At 34.2% G+C, this 23,103-nt stretch overlaps 1 protein-coding gene across 1 annotated transcript in view; it reads left to right on the forward strand.

The window, feature by feature from the left end:
* The first annotated feature begins 16,042 nt into the window (after window positions 1-16,042).
* LOC106623627 (CUGBP Elav-like family member 2) overlaps window positions 16,043-23,103 on the forward strand; it is a 152,621-nt gene continuing 145,560 nt past the window's right edge. The window contains exon 1 of the mRNA XM_070106207.1: window positions 16,043-16,330. The gene's annotated coding sequence lies outside the window, so the exon portion shown is untranslated. The remainder of the gene's footprint in view (window positions 16,331-23,103) is intronic.

The raw sequence follows: 23,103 nt of genomic DNA on the forward strand, positions 1-23,103 counted from the left end.
ACCCTTCAGGGGTCCAGAAGTCTAAGGCCAAGATTGACGGAAAGCTCCTTACAAAATACTCCCTCTCCAACCTTCCCTCCTACCTTCGACCCATCCGTGAAAAAAGTCACTGCGTCTCTTCGTCATCTCTCGTCGGTATGTGGGCAGAGAGCGCAGCCACGAGTAGCCTCTGCGATGCAGTGATCCAAGGATCAGAGTTGCAGGAGGAGAGAATTTCGGTGTGTCCTTGTTTGGACCACTTCATATGCGCAGCTTCCCTGATAATGCTTCACAGAAGAAATAATGTATTTTTATTTGAAGCTTTTTCCAGGCATAAATAGTACTTCATGGTGGGTAGCTGGACGTATTATTCACATAATATGTAATATTTATTCCTTTACGCATTTTTTTCTTTTTTAATGGTATAAAGATCTACTCTCTCATATTAACTTGTCAAAATTTGTAAATTGCATTTCCAAGTACATCCGGATAGCCGAATAACCTACATTTGCCAAACAGCAGCGCTTCTAAGCCCAGCTCATCACCACTGCAGTGATCTTAATGAGCTACGAAGTGCAGATATTAATTATTTTCGCTTTTACTCACAACAACTGTGACTCACTTTATCAGCAAAACTGAGAACTTATCAAGAAACTCATAAAAATCATTCGTATATGTTTGAGGAGTACGTTAAGAAAGTTGGCACACTTCAGTTGCAACCGTGCCGTCGACTAACCGTACTCCCCGTTCCCGTTTCCTTCGCTCCGCCATAGCACGCTATTATGAGTTGCACTCATATTTCAAACTTGCCTTCCTCTCTCTACTAACGCAACGCTTAGAAGTTTTACTCATTTTTCGAGTTGCTTGCTTTTACTTCGCAATTCTTTGGTAGAACTTCGGACCATTTTCATTTCACTTTGCCAGCAATACCGCAACATTTAACAAAAACTCTTGAAACAAAAAGCAGCAAAACTTTTGCCCACTTTTCACGCTGTTAGTTTTAATTTTAAACACCCGCACACACGTTCGTCCACGAATGCGCACGGCAAAAGAACGCGGCGAGCGGGCGATGGTGGTGGTCCGAGCTGGCCACAGAGCGGGTACGACTTGGCATTCCAGTCGCAAGCTGTTCATGAGACCACTTTCGAAAATGCATGTCAAATTTAATTAATTTCTTGATTTATACGCAAAACTTTTAACACTCTTTTTCACTTGGCCATCAGCTTGAGCACCGACCCCATCCACCCATGCTTCTCTTTGTACAAAAACAACGTCAATACACGCTGGTGGTCCGTGACGTACCAATACCACGGTTTCGCCTCAGTAATTGGTCGTTTGTATGAGCGAAAGTCCCTGGAGAGTTGAAACGAGCGCTCAGCTGCCAGCGGCAACAACAGTTTGGTCAGCAAGTTAAGTGTTAAAGACCTGTCATAGGCGTGGGCCACCCCGATGCCCCTTTCGTCAACTAGCGAGTGCCGGTTTTACTGCTTTCAGCACTTTTAGTCGGCAAAGAAATGGAAAAATTCACAATTGCTTAGATGGCATAAAAAGCTGCAGCAAAACTGGGCTCTTATCGGCCGTAAAAATCTGTGTGTGCCCCCGGTTAGTCACGTTCAAAAACCATAAATAGCGGCTCACAGAAAGCCGTCGAGTGGGAAAGAGTGAGACAGATCTATTCGAGCTGTTTGAAAGTTGAATCCGTCGTTAGTGAGACACGTGCGCACTTTGCACTCGTAGCTGACGAGGCTGTGCGTAGTTCATATTGGCCAATTTTCATGTTTGACGTTGTTAAAATTTATAACCAAATTTCCACTTTCAATTTGCATGACTTTTTACTCGATTACACTTATGGTTTTCTGAGTTTAACTTTTTTAATACATTTTTTTTTATAATTTTTGACTTTCTGTTTTTTTTTTAGAAAAATGGAATTAATTTATACCAGCGAGGCTAACTTGATTAATATCAGTAATAAATCAGGAATAAATATGTATCGTCTCTACTTAAAAATATCTTGAGATTTCATCGATCTCTTTTTATAAACTCAAAATACTCTCAAGCTGATCGGTTGTTCAAAAGCGCAAATATATCTTATATTTATGGAACAGGCTTATAATAACGATTCTGATTTTATCTTTCTACTACACACTTTATTTTCGTTTTTAAAAGCATGAATCGTTGATGGATTGTGCTCATTACAATAACTCCTAATACATCAGACAAAAATGTCTAACAAAGCCAAACCTCAGCTTCTAGTGATCCAATATATATTGTTGGTACTGAGAATAAAAAGGATTGCCTTGCGTAAAATCCATACAAAATCTGTTCTTTGAATATAAGAGTTTTTCGTAACTTGATATTATTTATACGAATATTTATGCGCTGCACTGTATTTCCCTCAATATATTATATATAAACTTACATATCTCCTTTTTGCGGCATTTGCCTTCTTCACTGCTGATAATTAATCTTCTAAAGTTTCTTAAGTGTTGCGGTGAATTTTTGTTTTTGCCCTTTTCGCATTTGCGGGCTTTTGTTACTGTCACAATTAAATAAACTTTTGACTAATTGAAATATGTCAAATGGTATTTCTGGTGAAATCAATAAGTTTTCGAATAGTTAGGTTTAACTTAATATATATAGTATATAATATTGCAGTTTACTAAGTAGTTAAAGCAAAAATAAAAAATAAATAAAAACCTTGGAAATGATTAGGGTTTTGGAGAAATGGCTGTGCAATTTGACACTTAACTGCAACATGGGTGCTAATGAATGGAAAAAGTTAAAGTTTCAAAGATTTACTATTAAACGGACTTTCTTCTTTCTTATAGCTGTTACTTCATTTATTATTTTATAATTTTATAGAATTCTATAATGAATAGATTTACTCTGCAATCGCTTTCGCACCACGCTTCCTCTAGTGGATGATGCGCAACGTCGAACACGCCATACAGTGCGCATCGAAGACGAAGAGAGCATAGTATCGAAGAAGATCTGAATAAGTCAATGCGCCATCGCGCACAACATTTAGATCTGTGCCCATTTACCTTATGGAAGATATCCCGATCCCGACTTTCACAAGAAAATGTTGTTCAGCGATAAAGCTCACTTTTGGTTGAATGGGTACGTAACTGAACAAAATTGTCGTGTTCAGAGTGATGATAATCCACAAACAATTGTTGAGACGCCGTTACATCCACTAAAAGTCACTGTTTGGTGTGTCTTATGGCCAGAGAGAATCATTGGTCCAAATTTCTACAAAAATAAAGTCGGCCATAATGTTACAGTCAATGCGGAACGCTATAGTGCTATGATTAAGACGCTAAATGCCATATAGCCAACGGAATAATCAAATTATTTGAAGAGAGAATTATCTCGCATCGTGGGCCTGAGGCGTGTCCTCCAAGGAGTCGCTTGTCTATACTGTTAAAAATAAATTAAGAATCGAAACGATTGAGTCCTTGGAAGAAAATATTCGGCACGTTATTGCTGGCATACGGCTCCAATTTCTAAAAAAAAAAACCTTTTACATACACATATAGCATGATGATTTCGCAGAAGTATCCGCTATTCTACCACGATTTAAGTAAACCTTGAATCAGCATGCTGGGACAGTTGTATTGTATGTATCGATCATGGCATCACCAAAGATTTCTTTTATTTATTTGAGGCATATCGGTTTATAGGCGCATATTTGCAACAAAAGTTGTTTGTTGAGTATTTATTTGACAATTAAAGGACTATACCTCATACCGTACAATCTCTCCTTATTTATTTCAGGTAGTCAAAAATACACATGAAATGAATAAACATTGAATACGCAGAGCAGACGCAGAAGTGAAGGCCAAAATGAATACAAGTGTGCTTTTTATCGCCACTACCTCATGCATATGTATGCGTTCACATCTATGGTGTCACGAGGTGCTTAAAAATATATGTGAATAAAAACGGTGTCGAATACAAAAAGTGGTAGAAGATGCGACACTGCCTCAAGTATAAATTCATAAAATTTATTTTAAAAGAATATTAAGGAGCATACCTAGTGTGTAGTAAAAAAAAACTACTATATCAAATGATTTAAAATTATAAAGGTACTTGTATATATTTATGCATACTTTTAGAATACGAGGTGTGTTCAAAAAATAACGGGAATTTTTAAATTAAAATTTCTCGGGCTTGGAGAGTTCTGTTGCCAATTTTTTATTTTAACTATTGTATGTTGAGTAACATGCCGCTTAGGTTAAACGTGGTTTTATGAGCATGACGACTCTCGTTTATTAAAATAGATCAAACAATTTGCGTCTAAAAACAATTTTTTTAATTTAACTCTAATGGTTGGTCATTTTAGGCCTGCCGCAATACGATTTTTAATCAAATAAAAAAACTGGTAGGTCGCTGCAGCTAATTCGAAAGACGCTGATTCGAAAAAAGCGTTTTTAAGGATAAAATGTTAGAACGGATTGAACTGAGCCGCTTTAGAAGCCTTTAACTAAAAAAATATTTAAAGTATTGATTTAAAATTTTAGTATGCTTATTTTAAAAGCTTATCCTATGAAAATATAGTATGATTATTAAATAATTGTATTTTTGACTTGAAGGAAAGTTCCCTGAACTCAAAAAATATTTGAATTATTGATTTCATATAGTCTGTTTAACTTTAAATAATTCCATAGTATATTTATTTGGTGGGATGGGCCTGATGGCAGCCAAAATATTTACTTATTACTCATAGATTAAATTTTCGAAAGCATAGGTTTTCATATACCTCAGTATTTGGTATAAGGTTTTGGTGCTGAGTAAGAATATCACCTCTGGGAAAATTCTTCAAATGGCTTACTACTTATTATCAATGATCGGGTTAGTGAGAAGTCATTATTTCAGACCACTTAAACTTCTAGAATTTATTCAATTAAAATATACACACATTTATAAAGTTTTTAACAGCTATTTTCGAAGTTGATATAGAAATTTATTAATACTAAAAATATTAGTATTTCTACTTTACTTTCATGTATTATATAACAATGATTACGGTACATTCGTAAGTGTGTAAATTACATCAATTATGCAAACATATACTATAACATTCCTGTAATTTGGTCTCACTCACAACCGTCACGTTTGCTAATAATCATATTTGTGTTAATCAGAATTAGTGAAATCAGACGCATAACTTTGTTGATTAGAAGGCCAAAGCAAGCGGAAAGATTGCAATCAACACGTACGCAGTAAAGGTTCAAAGCAACAAAATGCACGAGCAATAAAACCGAAGAAATCATTTACGCTTGTAATACAAACACATTCGGAAAGTTAATGTGTGGAAAATATCCGTAAAAATGCTTACAACGCCAAGTACCGCCTACATAAAAGCTTACACAAGCAGATTATGTCTGAGTTTGTATGTGCACAGTATGGTTGTAAGCAATTGAACACGCACAATTCATATAAATCGAATTGGCAACACTTAAATCTGATTTTTGTTGTTGATTGTTTTGCGTTATGTACTAGTGAGTAGATTCAGCGAGTGTACTTTTTACTAACTTGTTTTCGGCGAATACGATCATGCGTAGTATACCAGATGGATGCTGCGGAGTAATTTTTCTTTGAGTTTTCAATAAGAGACTAACGATGGAAATGTATCAGCGAAAAAATTGAACTACGCTTTTAAACATATCCGTTTTGAATTCGCCAAAAGCCAGGTTGGTGACGAATCGAACAAACAACTCACGTCTGTCATAGAGATTATTTGTCAAATAAGTAACAACAAGAATAATAGATTTGAATGTGTTTTGTATGCTGCCTCATAAATTAAGGAATGTGTGGGAAACCAAGGCTGAAATAATTAAAATTTAACAGTAATTTCAAATAAGCTTAGCGCCACTGTTTTCGTTCACGACGTAATAACAACTTTCTGTCAAAACGATGTCTATACGAAAAACTTTGTTTTGGCATAATCTCTTGTATTAAATACCATACAACGGGAAAAAGTTGGTTTTTAGCTGTTTCGAAAAATCTAGCACGCAGAGATGTTGTGAATCGAAGAAGACAAATCTCTTCACCTGTGAATCTGAGGTAATTTATATACCGATAATATTGGAGAGTTATAAAAATAGTTATTATGCAATATACAAAAATAGTTCTATTGCAAAACTATACAAGCAAATATTTGCAAAAATTTTACTGTCAATTGTAACACATTTAATGCAATATTTCTTTAAAAAAAAACATCAAAAAATCACATTTTGGGTATGTTTAGTTTGCCGCGATTTTTGGTAGCTCCTATAAGGAAACGTCGAAGACCCTATAAAGCATATACAAGTACATACATCAGTGATTAGCGGAGTGAGCTATGTTGACTTATCCATGTCCGTCTGTCCGTACGTCTTTCTGTTTATACGCATACTAGTCTCACAGTGTTTGAGATATCGCTCTGAAATTTCACACATTTTTTTTCTTTTCAATAAGCTGTTCAGTTGTCGGAACCGCCGATATCGGACCACTAAAGCATATAGCTCGCATAAAAATTGAACGATTGGAAGCAAGTGTTTGTATGGAACGTTTTGTCATATGACGAGATATCTTCGAGAAATTCGGTAATAATGCAATCTCCGAAGAAATTGTACAGATCGGATCACTATAGCATATAGCTGCCTTATAAACCGACCGATCAAAATGAGGTCTTTGTATGGAAAACTCTTTTATTTGTTAAGGTATTTTTAAGAAATTGGCATAGATTATTATCAAAGGTATTGCTAAAATTTGCGATCATACTGTTCAAATCGGATTACTGTAGCTTATAGCTGCCATTTAACAGATCAAAATCGGAAAACAGATCTTTTAATAAAATTTTATGTTGTAAAAAATGCACCTGTGAAGGTATTATGCTTCGGTGCAGCTGAAGTTAACGTTGCACATGTTAATGATATGTATTATTTTATTCCCTACTCTTTTGAATTCAAGTTCAATTTCCATTGATTAGTATATTTTATAGATGAATTTAATCAGCAAACCTGCTTGCACCATATAATATCAAAGCAGAGCGTAATTTAATCTAGTACTTTACGCACCGTGATCTTTTTGTATACATCATTACTAAAGAGATCTAAACTAAGCTGTGTAATATATATATTGACTATACACATACAAACATTTAAACTATTTGAAGAGAAATTGTAAGTTGTTTAGCTGTTAAAATAAGAAATTCTTCGAAATAAAATTTAAATAAATTAATATAGAAATAGTTTTTTGGCAGCAAATTACTGAAAATGGTCGGATCACTCTAAATTGGTATTTAAAATTGCTGCATCGGAACATTAATGTATGTAATATATATATGCATAATATCAAAAGAACCAGTAGAATACAGAAATTGTAAATTACACATTACATAGCAAATTCAATTTTTAAAACTTTTCAATACACAAGAAAATTTTTTACTACACATTTCCAAAATTCAAAAAAAAAAAAAAAATGAAGCTGTTGGTGCCGAAAGTACTTTTATTTACACAAAGTTCAATAATACAAGCCGATTGCATGTGAAAACACGAAGCATGTATGTATGTGAACGTTTGTCCAAATGACATGCGGCAATCGCTAATGTTCCCGAACACATAGTAAAGACGTGTATGCATATGTGTGTGCACATAAATGACAAGTGCTCACACGCAACGAACTTGCAGGGCAACGAAAATGTTAAGAAATTGAGTCACGTAGCAACAATCACGGACAACTGATGCCATTGTTGCTCGTTCTAGCAATGTCGACGACCGGAAACGCTTCCACCTCACTTACTCACACACTCACCCACTTTTTGTGTCCCTCAGTGTGGGCATCAGTGAGAATGGGCGTGTATGTGTGTTGAATAACGGCGGCGGCTTCCTTTTTCAAAAGTGCAATTGTTTCTCGATCCACACAAACGCCACTGCAGGCAATTGTTGCCTACTTTCGGGCGCAGCATGGTTGAGCGAAAGAGAGAGATAGAGATAGCGTAAAGCAGAAGCGCATAGATTGTTTTCTGCTTGAATTGACAACGTCATTTAATAGAATTTTAAATGATTAACTTGTCATTCAGAATTGAAGGTACAGTAAGCCTCTTAAGCAATGATTTTATTTTTCGTAGTTGAATGTACATGTGAGTGTAGTATAGTATGTATGTATGTATGTATATATCTGTTTATGATACCTATTACTCTGCGCTTATTTTAAAGCAATGTAAGGGAAGTTTGTCCTTGTTATAAACATGATATTGACCATTTTGCCCAGAATAAGAGCAGCTTATTCGCATAACTAATTCGAAAAGTTTTATTTGCATATACCATAACTTAGTTATGGTACTTACTTAGTTACTTATAAAAAAATCCAACGTTTGTTTCACTTTACATTATAAAGTCACAATTGATTTGGACATATATTTAGCGCACTCTCAAATATCTGCAAGGCCAAATAAATATTATTAACAAGTGGCGTGAAATTCTTTGATATTATATGTAACCTGTTAATACTTTGTGAAATAACCGTTATTATTAATCACCGCTTCACAGCTGCATGGCAAGCTCTCTATTAACCTTTGGCATCTGCCCAAAGCTCGTCGCAATTTATAACTTCCTTCTGCCCAACTTTTCCTTTGACATCATTCCACAAGTTCTCGATCGGCTTTAGATCTGGACTTTGCGCTGGCCAATCGAGAAGTGAAATTTGTTCCGTAGTTTTTTACCACTTTTTCTTGTGCATTTTTGCATAAAGATCCAATTTGCTGGCATAACATTTAGTATTTGGCTCCATTGTATTCCTTAGTATATCAGGATATGTAAATTTATCCATATTGCCTTCTATTTTTACTAATGGTCCAACGCCATGCAATGACAACCACCCCCAAATTTTTAAATTTCCTCCACCGTGCTTTACGGTCTTTTTGGCATGTCTTGAACTGATTTCTTGGTTTTCTCTCGATGCACAAATGTTTTTCCATCAGGACTAATGCGGTTTATTTTAGTTCCGTCCATAAAAAGTATTCTCTTCCAAAAATTTAAATCTTTTAATCTGTGACTGTGAGTGCGCTTTAATATTATTTTTCGACAATAGCGTGTTTTTTCTGCTCACACGCCGAAACAAATTACTTTCATTTAAATGTCTCCGCACTAGTCTACTTGACACGTTTAAGCACAATTCTGCATCGACTTCGACCATTTTTGCGCGTAAGGATTTAAAAGGATCAGCTTTATATTTTTTGACAATTGTTTTATCCTGACGGGGGGTTATTTTGCGAGGCGGCGCCTTATGTGTTTTGTTTTGAATTAACAGATTGGGATCACCTTTAACATTTGTGATGGCATTGCACACCATTTTTTTTGAAACATTTCACTATATTAGCAATTTTTACTAGGTTTGTACCGTTTTTGTTAAGGTCCCAAATAATTCTTAATTTTTTCAAATAAACAGTATTTTTCTTTTGCCATTTTATTAAAATTTGTAATAATATTAAATATTAAATATTGTACAACCGAGAGTAGTTGTTTGTTAGACCAACTAATGACCGAAAACTATAAATGCGCTAAATCATTGTCAATGACAATGAATTTATGACAAATAATAATGGTCAATTGAATGAGGCAAGAGAAACAGTATTGATCTACCAACAATAAATTCATGAAAATATCGCTCCCTTACAAGTAACAGTAATATTTCTAATTATCAATGCAAGTGCGCTTAATCTCTGTCCATAGCTGTATATGAGGATAGGTCAAAAAACATATGCTTTTTTGATCTTCTTACTCAGAAAATAACGGGGTGATAAACGCCTCGAAGAAAAACTCTCCAAGTATGAGTTCTTTATTGTAACGGGAAGGTTCTCCGTCTAACGGTTTTATAATTTTTTCTTATTATCAAATAGAAAAAAATATATCTCACTTCCAACCATTTGAACAAATTTATCGATTTAAAGAATTTGTAAGAAATTTAATACTCTATAAAATAGTCTCTTATGGTATTTTCGTAAACTGTACAGTTTAAAAGATATTAACGGACTTAACCGTTGAAATTTGACTAATTTGAGGGAAGTTGTTTTTTCTTTTGAACTTTACATTTCGATTTCGAAAAATTTCATTCGAGGTTGATAAGGAATGTAAGAAAGAATAAAAGGTTACGAGTGTATCAATTTCATTTCGAGTTCGAAAAACTTTATTCAAAGTAAGTAAAAAAATTAACAAGATGTAATTCTTAGACATTTTGATATCGAAAGATATGTACCTATATCATAAAATTAAAAAAAAAAAAAAACTGTTTGAAGATCGTGAGAAAATTAGCTCTTGATATATAAAAGAGTTTGCGGTATCAAAGAAACAATTTATTTCGGTTACGAAATATTTTATTTGAAGTTCAAAAGAAAAGTAGCATAATGCAATTCGTAGACAGTTTTTTTCTAAAGATAGAAGAGTTTATGGCATGCACGTTATATTGAATTTCGACTTCGAAAAAATTATTCGGAGTTCATGCGGAGAAATATTAAACTTTTTTAAATGGAAAGAAGTACCTGGAATATAGAAGAGCTTATGCTATCCAAGTAATAATTAATTTCGATTTCGAAAATTTTATTTCGATGTTCGAAAGAAATCCAAAATGTACAATAATCTTAGATAGCTTTGCATAGAAAGAATATAAATAAATCAATGTAAAATTTTTTTTATCAAATCTTTACAACAACTTAAAGTATTATTATCTTACGGTTTTTGAGAGTATCTAATATTCGGTTTCGTACGAATTTAATGTGTTCTTACTTGTTACCTAGTTTACCCTCCATTTTGTTATCAAGCAAATTTGTTGTTTCTTCCAACAAAATTTCAAAATTTGTTTCCAAACTTTGATTGTTCATTGTGTGTAAGCAACACAAAAAAATGAAATAAACTTTATTGAACCGCCGACTGTCATTCACGAATAATAAATGCGTGAGGAAATTAAAGAATCCAGCCCAAAGGCAGGTAATAACAATCGCCAGCGAGATACAAGCAAATAATTGAGCAGCGTGAAAGTGAAATAATTTCAAGCTGATTTGTCCTCACTGACCATGTGACCAGCACACGACCTGCCATGCCGTCCCACCACAGCCACCATTCGTTTAGCACCTTGCCAGATTGTTATAAATTTGTAGAAAAGTTTTACGCAAACGCTTGCACTGCATACTAATTTATTAGGACCACAACGTCAGCTCGCTAAAGCTCTATATAACGGTACATACTCTCACATCAAGTTCGGTTTAGGCGGTCGATCTATCTACTCCAACAGGCGACATGCTGACCACAGCTGTTGCCATCTGTACCAAACAGCGTCTCACCAACCCCACCACCAGCTGTAACGTCGACGTAAACTTTACTTTGCCATGCATTAGACAAACTTTTCGCACTCACCGACGCCTATAAGTATTTACTTGTCGAGTTTCTTGCCACTCAGACGCTTTATTTTGTTAGCTTATTTTATTTTATTTTATTCTGATTTTCGTTTTATTGCCACCTTTTTGGTGCAGCATCTTCGTTAAGCATTTAAGCCATTTCGCGCTAACGAACAATGTTATCGAATGTTTTAACAAAGAATTTGCTCAACTGCATGAATTGTGTGCAAAGTTGTTATCAACTTTTCCATGCCGCAAGTATTTACTATTCGAAACACGTCACAAATTATTGCCGTTTTTAGAATTTACTTCGACAAAAGTGAAAATTTGCCAGTTTTATGAAGCTAAAAATGACGAACTGACAAAGGAAGAGAAAGATGAAGTTTGTACTTGCGAGAGGGTTGCTGCACGAGTTGGTATGGCGCAATTTATTGATTTTTATGAACCATTTTTAGTGGTGGTATATTTATATACAAGTTTATATTTTCATCATACCAGCTGCACTTTTTTGTAACTTGCATGAGATATCAAAATTTATATCACAGAATTCAGCGATAAAAATTTAAGGGACCAATTTTTCTTTACTTAAAAATTAGAAAATTTTGGGATTGGAATTGACAAAAAATATGTCAGCAAATAGTTTTAGTTGAATGTATTAAGCTCTGAAGAGATGAGTTAGATCAATTATCTTGCATACACTAAATATCAGTCCATTTTCAAGCGAGCGGCAAAAGAATGCTCAACTAAGTTGAAGTTTCTCCAAAGCTGTTTATTAACGCTGATAAAATCTCAGCTGTAATAATTATTTTTTTTTATGAAAATCTTTTCGGATTCTTATACTAAATACATCTGAAGTCTCGTCAGACGTAGAAAAAGTAGTCAAATGTTTTTGGTAACCTTTATATACCCTATAATCGATTATTTTCTTAGCGCTCGCTCCTTAAAGAAAGATGTTAAAACATAACTTATTTAATCTTTATACAATTCCATAATATGCCTTAAATAGTTTATTTCTTTCTTAAAATACAAATTTAGTGTCTAAAATTTGACTTTATGCTCTTTTTTTTTAAGTTTTCGACCATAGCAATATTTATAAAAATATTGTGAGGTAATTATCGTGGTCTGGTGCACTATGAATAACTAAATCGATAATCCATCATGTTATACCGCATTGGTTATTCGCAACTTTTTTCTCGATTGATATTGAAAACTACAGTCTCTTTGGATGAAACAATTTAACAAATTTCAGTTAAATCTAAGATACTACTAGGTTATTGAACTGATCTGCTATAGATTACCATCTCTTTGTAAGAAAGTTGAATATGATATTAATATAAATAAATAATATAATATTATATAAGGGTCACTCCATCCAAAATTTACATTCAAAATATTTTTTCGTCCAAAATATTTTTTGTTTTATGTTCTTTGAGGCAAATTATTGGACTCGACTTTCCGAAAAAGTACCTCTAAAATGCTAAACTTTTTCGTATACGAAGAAAAGTATTTCATTTTAAAAAAACTAGTCGGCATAATGTTTACGATTTTTTATCAGCTTTCCAGTGGGATATATGTTGTATTTATTCGACTTTTTTTTTATAAACAAAATATAAATTTTTATAAACAAATAATTTTTTTTTTCAAATTGGAACTGAAAAAAAATTCAGTATTTTTTAATGAAAATGTGCTTTAGGCTCTGCGATATCAACTGTATAAATTTAAGAATAGACCATTAAAAGTTCCGTCCGAGATTTTTTAAGTAAGTTTCGGATGAAATGGCGCATATATTTTATACGGCTTATTAAGTAAATATCTTTAATATTATAGAGTGTTTTAAAATCATGACTTTACATAGCCTCTTAGGTAATACTGAATGACTCTTAACTAAGGTTAAAACGTAAACCTAGTTTCTAAGGTTTAATGGCAATCAGTTAATTTTTTTATATATATCATCTTGCTGAAAGTAGCCTGTAAAATAGCTAAACGATCTTTGACTGCTTAGATAGAGAATTTCACATCGTTAGTAGGCCAACTTGTCTCCTTTTTTGTTTTCGCCCCTTCAATTCCACTACTTGGAACAATGGATGTTGCAGAAACACCACAACCACAAAACACTCCTTAAAAATACTTTGAGATAGTGTCAAAATATCTAAAGATTTTTATTTTTGGAATAAATAAATTGAATGATGTCATAGGGGTTCGTACATTACACTTACTACACCGGCGATCTCATCTTCAGAAACTTGGTAAAGTAGAATTAGCAGAGTGCATATCATAACCGGAGAATGATGATATTTTAAAGCATTACCTGTTCAGATGCATAGCCTTCAGTTGTTTGAGACGGAATATGACTGATTCATAGCTCCCAAATAAATAATTGGATTGCTAGGGTAGAATAAACTTCAGAATTTCATAAAATCTTTCAACTTATCATCCGATGCTTAGTTACAATTCCATTGGGAGCCCAATAAATGTTGAAGTGTTCGGTAATTATTTATCTAAGGTATCTTCAATATAATTGTTGAAGTAAGTGGTCACTGTAACTGTACAATATATTCGATGATTTCGAATATGTTTAGAATTTCGTGACGATACCTTGTCAAATAAAAAAGTTTTCCATACAAGGACTTGGGTTTGATCGATCAGTTTGTATGGCAGCTATATGCTATAATTGTCCGGTATTGGACAAATGAAAATATTCTTGGGGAAAAAAGGATGTGTACAAAATTTAGGTCAATATCTCAAAAAATTACCAGTTCGCGTATATACAGATGAACCGATAGACGGGCATGGCTTATTTCAGTCAGCTCGTCATGCTGATCATTTATATACTTGTATACACCTTACAGGGTCTCCGACGTTTCCCTTTGGATATTAAAACCAGCCGGGCATAATTAAGGTACCCTGTTCAGGGTATAACAGAGACACATAAGTATACTTAGGTTTTGGCTTTATTATAAATTAGAGTAGATATCTATTCTGCCTAAATCTTTATCTTCCTTAATGTTTTGATAGAGGTGATTTCATAAAAGAAAAGATGTGGTGGAAAAAATTATTTCACATGGTTTCTCTTTCTCCCATATAGCTTCCTTTGTTACTACTAAGAGTTTAAAGATATATCGCTGGAATAGTTGTTAATCTTAAGCAAAGTCAAATTTCGGAGCAAAATAGTATTGACGCCGTTGGTATCTTTTTCTTCATTTTATCACAATTATGGAACCAATGAATTTAACATTTTCTTACTGTTTTTATAATAAACACACATAATTTAAATCATTGCAAATTCTCATTTTTATTTCTATACCTTAATCCAAAAATACTTTAACACCTATTCAATCTCTGCATTAATTCCGAATTGTCTTGTGCTGATTTATTGCGCGTCATACAACACCACCTATTTAAAACGATTTATTTTCGCTTCAGTTTTGTTGCTGTCGCCTGAATTATACATAATTCAATTAAATTCTTCTGTTTGATAGCTGTCACCGCCCGACTATATTGCAGCGTCACCGCAACCAAGAAACGTTTTACTGATACCACAGCAACAGTTCCTGAGCACAGAGTAGAGTCTATTGCCGCAGAAATATTCTCCACCGCATATACGAGTATATACTGAAAATGAGAGCAGGCGAGCGCGATCGCGCGATGTCACCTAGTAGCAATAAAAATATAGTATACAAAGTTGTTATTATAATCATGATCAACGTATTCAAGACATTTTCGACCGCGACGACTATGAGCGAACGCACAGCTGCCGGTAAGCTACCGGAAAAATTAAACGAATCTATGGAACGCTTGGGCAATTGCGGCAGACCAGAATTGGAGGCAACGTTGACGTTCAACAAACCAACTCAAAAATATTCTAACAAAAAAAACACAGCGGAGGCAACAACAGCGAAAAGAAGAAGTAGAAATGATTTCGTATAAAATATGTAAAGAAATTGCGGCGGCATTCGTGAGAGATGGGGGCGCGCCACTTGCGTTTGATTAGCCCACTCTGCTATATACTACATACATACTTATGTAGACAGCACTGGGGCGGCGCGAAGGCGTGAAAGTCGCTGTCTATTATAGTGAATTCACGCTGACGCTGTTGTCTTACCTTAAGCGCACAAGTTGCTTGTGTTTTTCTTCTTATTCACATTCGAAAACGAAGACTATTCTATTTATTACAATAATTTATATCTATTAATATAATGAAAACAAAAATAATATGCGCTTTAAGGTGTCATGTCGCTAAACTCTTCGCGCCACTTGATAAGTGCAACGCATCTTTGCGCACTGTCCGATCTTCCCCGTCAAAATGCATATCAATCGCATTTAATTGCTCCGGCTGTAATCTCTGTCAAGCGTTAGCAGTGCAATGCAGCGTGGCGCATCTTTCAAAAGTGTTGTTGTTGCGTGTCGCATGTCGATCAAAACATCGGCACTCATATGTGTCACGCACCCCCTAAGAATGTCACTCAACGATCCTGATCGCTGTCGCTGTCGCAATCGCATCGCATTTGCTATTCGCGTTGTGTTCGCTGTCACATCTGCTACATACCGACATGTATTTCCAAAGAGCCGCTTGCCAGTGGCAACCCTCGGCAATTCCGTTGTTCTTGCGACCACTCGCGTTCGGAAAGTGTTGGCGCGCAGCAAAAGCACACCCAATCAATTTAATTCATTCGGAAATCGCATCGCGCATAGTGCAAACATAATGGAAATTCGTCCTCAAGTAGCTGTACTTAGGAGAAGTGAATATTTTTTACAAAAAAATAATAAAAGAAAATAATTTAAAAAGTATGAATAGTGTAAATGGAAAATTTCGTGTGGTTGGTGCTATTTATAAAGTGTTTGTTGTGATCGGTGTGCACCAACATCTGGCGTGTATATATTGTCAATGTGTTCACTCGTGTCGTGTTTTTGTGCACTTTTTTTAGTATAATTGCTTGTACCGAAGATGTGACCTCGCACTTCACCAGTCAAGTGGTAAATAGAAAATATATTATTTTGTTGTTGTCTATTCTCTTTAACGCTTTGTTTGTGTTTTTCTATGAGGTGTTTTGAAATTTCACTTTCTCGATGTTTTCTCAAGGTGTCTTTCTAATAATTGAGATCTTTTTATGCAAGTCTCATTGCTAATTATTTAAATGCGTCAGTGAGTGAAATCCATGTGATTTATATTAAGTGATTTATTTCCGAAGCAGCTAAACAAGAATCATCAAATCTAATCCGCCAAAAAAATAAAAAAAAATTAACAAACTGTTAATATGGTTGCTTGAGAATTATTTTGTTCTACAGTTATGCTTACCAAAAATGCTTGATGGAGCCTCTTACCTTCTAAGTGGTTTTACAATTATTTTGTCGCTTGAAAAAGAAATATTACTTATTCCCTACTTCAAACATGAGCTGAGCGCTAACTTAAAAATAACGGTAACCTAACTGCAAAAGGACGCGTTAAAATTATACTCTGATTATTCAGCACTAACCTTTAGACCCGTCAAATTCAACCATAATAAATATTAAACGAGCAAACAAATAATTTTGACAAAAGTTTGCATTTATGTGGATTCTTTTTCTATCGCTCAAATAAATTCAAACCGAGAGGCCCAATTTCCGGCCATCAGTCAGCAATCACGCGCCGAATATACTCTTCCAAGGCGTGTCGGACTTATCTGCATAGCCAAGCGACTTCTTGAGGTCACGTCACAAGCCCAGGACGCGAAATAATGGGCTCACCAAAGTTTCCTTCTATAAATTGATAGTTTCGTTGGCTGTATGGCATGTAGGGGCGTCTTGTTGGAACCAAAAGTCGTCCACATCAACATTCACCATTACTATATAGCCTTCCCATTGAATGTAACATTATGGCCGGCTTCATTTTTGAAGAAATATGGAAAAGACATTCTCTCTGTTCCTACAGCACTCTAACCAGAGACTTTTTGAGGAAGTAACGGCGTTGGCTTGTAGATTATCATCACTCCAAATGCGACAATTTTATTCATTAACGTACCCATTAAACCACTGAACAAAAATTTTCCTGTGAAAATCAGGTTCGTTGGATATATCTTTTAGACCTCTTCACTGGACGTGTGACGCGCTTGATGATCGTTTGGCTTCAATTCTTGCAAGAGTTGGATTTTGTAAGCCCCTAAATCAAGATCAGCAAAAGCGACTTCGGTGCGCACTGTTCAGCATCTCTGAGGATGCGCGTTATCCACTAGAATAAATGTGGTACGAAACCGATCCATGGTTGCTCAAATTACCGACTCTGCTAGGCGATTATGTCGACTGACGACACGCTTTGCAAGTTTCGTTCCGGAGTAAGTCAGTTTATTATGAAATGGCAAACCAAATTGAATATAAATCAAGTAACAGCTATTACGAAGGCAAAATCTGAAAAAAGTATTGCCTGATTGAAAATCACACGTCTTAAAGATAAATACTCGTCGTGAAGTCAAAGATCCTTAAGTTGACTCTGAACTCTCATGTATTAAAAAAGCGCCTTGAACTCATTACAAATATGTTAGGGTTACAGCCGCTTTATATCGATGGCGGAAGATAAAAGATCAAAAGTTTTTCTTCCCTTGTTTCACCGAACAATTTCTTAATTTTTTTGAGTTATGGTACTATTATACTAGAAGGCACGAGCATATTTTGTTACCTAGTTCTGATTTATGATAACTTTTCTCCAAAAACTTTTTAAGGAATTTATGATATGTAGTTATCTTATTATCTGCATGTTCAGATTCAGATGATATCATTTTTTATAGGTAAGCATCTAGCAGAACTATTTTCTTTTCATGATTTTCGACTCACTACAATATTGTTCTACAACTTTTGTGGTATGTGGCTTAGTTTCTCTACGGTTTTTTTTAAACTTTGAAAAAATTATTACAAATTGTTTAAAAAGATAGTTAAAACAAATAGAGCTATAACCGAATTGTCTAAGGATTTTCCAATTAAATGCAAAAAACATTGTCAATGCTGAAAAAATTCAAATTTATCTCTACCTACATATGTATGTATGTATTAAAACCGCCGCAACTAATTACAAGCCATTTTTGAGTTTTGCATCGTCACGTATACAATTTTATATTTATTTTTTCAAAACAAAAACAGATTTTGAAAACACGCATAGACGATACAGCAGCCGAACGAAAATTCAATAATTCTAATTTTAATAACATTCGGATTATTAATAGAAACACTATTTGTAGATGGTAGAGGAAGCAAAGCGTCATGTTTTCCAACCACGCATAACAGAAACAGTGGCGCTGGCATGCACATTGGATCTTGGACACAATTGTGATATACATTAATATATTATATATAATATATAGGGCGAAATGAGTTCAAAATAATTCTGAGTGAAGTGAGTGGGTCGGTGGAGTTGTACCTATATGTAATTACAGAAGATTTTCGAAAACTAAACTCAGGTTCAAAAATTATGTTAATTCATACCAAACAGCTGACTTGGAACCATTATTTTCTGTATACTTAAAAATAAAACACTGTATTGTGAAGAGACTACAAGAGGCAATAAAAAATATATACTTTTTATTAAAGTATATAGGTATGTATATACAATTTTTGTAAAAAATCTAATAATAATATAAAAGAGGGAGGGAATAAAAATTTTATGAACCAAACAAATAAATATACAACTCCCTCCAAAAACACCTTCAAATTAATATACATATTCTCACGTTTTGCTTATATTATTTTGACAAAGGCATTCACATACTCGCGGTACATTATATATATGTAGTGTATGTATGTCTATATACATATGTATGTATATGCATAAAATCATAAAAATCCAAAGCGTTCAGCTTTTGCCTCTTTTCTGTCGCAATTGACCGACAGGTCGTCGAGAATGCGTTGGCGGCACAAATTGACAAATAATCACAAAACTACAAGTATACCGACACAAGCGCACATACACATACATATGTATATACATACGTACAAACAAAACTGTCCACAACATGTTGTTGAAATCGAAAAATGCGACATAATTCAAACAAATTAGTAAAACGGAAAATTTGAAAAATTAAAATGAAGAAAAGCAATTAGGTAAAAAATTTGTTTTTCCCATTTGTATGTTTTTATCTGTATATGCATGTGCGTTGCTTTTCCGCTGCAGATGTGTGCTATATTTTAAATTTTCTCTCAATTCGATTTGCCATTCAGCGATACACAACAAATGCATGGCATAAATTTCAGAAATTTATGACGTTTGCTTCCTTTTTTTTTTTGATAAGTAATTAATTCGCATCGAACTCAAGCACTTACGACTGCAAGACTGCGATTGGTAGGTGAATGTTCAAAAGGAAAGCATACGTTTTTTTCATGTTTAATTTTTATTTTACATTGCCAGTGCCAATAAGTGGCACGAATTGACAGATATATGGGTGTGTACTGGGTAGTGCATTTATATGTCTATATATAATTCGATATATTTATGCATACTATATGCCAATATTGAGTTACGTTGCTTTTGCCAAACTTTTGAAAATCCGAAAAAAAATTGAAAATTTCTGCACAAAAAATATAACAACAAGTAAGGAAGTGCTAAGTTCGTGTGTAACCGAAAATTTTATACTCTCGCAAGGTAAAGCGATATACGGGATTTTCGTGTATACATATTTTAATTAAAAGTTGGAAGTATTGCATTCATTATTCACAATCATAGGCAAGAAGATACACTGTTATTAGAAAGAGATTCTTTCGGAATTTCATTAGGATTTCTTACATATTGACCGATAGATGCATTAAAACAAGCCGAAAATATTCATATAAACATAAGTATATGGGAGCTAAGGAGAGTATTAACCCGATATCACCCATTTTTGACAAAAGGGCATGGTGTGATCACAAATAAATTCTTCCCGAATTTCAATACCAGAACTCACAAACTGACCGAAGTAATATGTTCGGTGCAAAAGCAGCCATATGAGCTGGTATTTGGTGTCTGGTTCTTTAAAAAGTTATAGTCCGATTTCGAAAAATTTTGGGCGTAAGATTAAATATCGTAAGGACAAAGTTTTACCCCAATAACTCCATTGATTTTTGATTGGTACAATGTAAAGTGTAAGAATTATATGGAATTTAAAAGTCACGCTTACTGCCCAATTTTTATACCAGATACCTTAAAGACCTCTCCTACCATCTTGGTTGTGAAATTTAATGATTATGGCTCATTTATTCAGTGAGTTATCGCACTTTTAGTTATTTTTTTTAAAATAAACGTCGATTGTGGAGTGCGCGTGGTTATTATCTGATTTTTTTCATTTTCGCAGTGGATAAAAAAATGCTTAAAGGACTTCTTCCCAACAAGTTTGGTTAAGTTTGGTTTAGTCGTTTGAAAGATATGTACATATTACCATTTAGAAGGCGCGACCACGCCCACTATAAAAATATGGGCCTTCCGCTACTGTGAGGCCCTGCACCAAATTACAGTTTTGTATCTTAAATATGTGCTTAGCTATGACTTGTTATAAGTTTTCGTTTAATAGTGTTTTGTGGGCATGGCAGTGGCCCGATTACGCCTATCATCAGTACCAACGCTCCTTCGGCTCTAAGGAATATATGTATGTATCATCAAGATATCTCAATTTTTTCTCAAATTTATCGCTTGCACGAACAAACAGATGGACAGACAGTAATTCGGATTTTACCTCGTCTTTTCATACTGATTATTTATATATATATAAAATCCTATATCTATCTTGATTACACACAACTGTTAGATGAACAAAACTAGTATACTCTGTGCCATATGTTGCGCGAGTATAAAAATGTTGCAAGTCGGCATGCTTCACAATTTTTAATTTTAATTGCTGTCATTATCCATAAAATCCATAAAAAAAATTTTATGAAGTCTTAAACTATTTTAACGTCTTCTAGCTTGCCATGAACTGTGAATGGTAATGGAGAAAAATCATAAAACAAATTAGAATATTTCAAAAATATTAAAAATTATGACAAATGCGAGATCATTTTATTGTTGCTATTTGGAGCACGCAAATCTTTGCTACAATCAAAATTTAGACACTCACTTTTCAATTAGTCAAACAATTTTGCGGACCAGAACATACCAAAGAAATCATTGTAGGTATGTTATAAGAGAGGACGAAACAAGAAAAAATGCAAACTTCGGCTGCACCGAAGCTATAATACTCTTCACAGGTGTATTTTTTATAGCATAAAAGTGAATAAAAGGTCAGTTTATATGGCATTTAGCTGCTATAGTGGTGAGATTAGAATAATTTATTCGGAGATTATAGCGATATCTTAGATATAGGTTATCCAAATAAGGACTTGAGATTGATCGCTCAGTTTGTATGGCAGCTATATGTTATAATTGTCCGATCTGAACCATTTCATTGGAGCTAATAGAAAAGTCCTAGATAATAATTTATGGCAAATTTCTTGACTGCACCTCAAATGAAAAAATTTCCATAAGAGCACTTGAGTTGGATAGATCAGTTTGTATCGCAGCTACATATATTTCATAGTCATGCGATATCGGTGGTTCCGACAAATGAACACAGACGGATACAGGTAAATCGACTCAGTTCGTTACGCTGATCATTTATATATAATATATACTTTAAATGGTATTTTTTCGTTTTCTTCTGGGGGTTACAAATATCGTGGCAAACTTAGTATACCCTATTCAGGAATATCATGAAATAACGACTCTCATGAATAGGAGTTGCAAAATATATACCCTGCTCAAATGACAGCTTTCAATTTTTATCTATCCGTGAATTGGTTGTGGTTACTATACTTCTTCTTCTAAGCTCGGCGCATGATTTTCGTCTAGAGTGGTTTTCAATATTTCGAAAAGTCTTAATTTGACATTACATATTAAGAAAAAGTTCTGTAACAAGAGCTGGTTTGACGCCGCATCTGTACTGCTGTCGGGTTGGTTTCCAGTTATTTCAGTTGATTTTTCTTACGTGGGTATCATGAATGATTTTGTTAACCAGTTAGTTCTAATCTTGTAAATAATATCTGCTTCAGGGACCTAACACTACATTTCTACATAAGTATTGTAACTTTCATGAAACTGCTCATATATAATAGTTTGCAGTTCCTTTAACAGAGTTTAAAATAAAATATTTCTATTCAAAAAATCCTATTTCTATTCAAAATTAATAAAGTTTTATTCACAGTTAAGTTCTCCATATTATCATTGCACGCAAACTAAATTAACTGTGTGTGTGTGTGAATACTCAATTTGACGACTAACTAAGTGCTGGAGTTATTAATATGTGCCTTCAATATCTTTTTCGCAATGTCTTACCCTATACAAATGTTGCCACCTTGACATTTAACGCCTGATGGCTTTTTTCAATGATTTTCCCAACTAAAATATTCCAATTAGTGTCCGAATTACTTAGCGAGGGTTCACTAATACCCTAGAAATAAGTTACTTTTCAATTTAAAGTTTCACGACAACACTCTACGAAGTCACACCACACCGAGTGGTGGCTACATAGCCACGAGTTCAATCACATATACATATTCGACGTCAATAAATTGCTATACAAATTTCATACATCGAAAATAATAATATATTATGCACCCTAATACGCATATATCAAAACCATTTTGTATGGTTAATACACCGTGTATGCTTCACTTGTATGCGGTGATTACAGCAAACTTGTCACAAAATTATTGACTAGCTAAATGAACACTTCCCTTCGTTACCGGTTTTGTGGTCAACAGCTTACAGCAAACATTAC

The sequence above is a fragment of the Bactrocera oleae genome, chromosome 3 (assembly GCF_042242935.1).
Source record: "Bactrocera oleae isolate idBacOlea1 chromosome 3, idBacOlea1, whole genome shotgun sequence".
NCBI classification, from domain to species: domain Eukaryota; kingdom Metazoa; phylum Arthropoda; class Insecta; order Diptera; family Tephritidae; genus Bactrocera; species Bactrocera oleae.